The sequence below is a fragment of the Myotis brandtii genome, unplaced genomic scaffold (assembly GCF_000412655.1).
Source record: "Myotis brandtii unplaced genomic scaffold, ASM41265v1 scaffold78, whole genome shotgun sequence".
NCBI lineage: Eukaryota > Metazoa > Chordata > Mammalia > Chiroptera > Vespertilionidae > Myotis > Myotis brandtii.
The window spans coordinates 824,782-825,035 of NW_005371131.1; positions in this window are offsets into that span (position 1 = coordinate 824,782).

Here is a 254-nt window from a genome sequence, read left to right on the forward strand (position 1 = left end):
GCACCGACTCCTCCTCGGAAAGTGAGCGGCCGTTCGGGGAGCCGGGGCCGGGACCACCGCCATTTTGCTGGGAGGATGCGCGGTCTTTGTTACCATGTGCACATCGCTCCCGTGCTTGGCAGGTATCGACGAGGCCAGCACGGGGTGCCACCGGCTCTGGAGGGGCTGGGGGGGCCCCGAGAGGATTCAGGGGCGCAGAGGCCAGCAGAAGGGACCCCAGCACCCCTGGGACAGGGCCCCTGGTCGGCGACAGG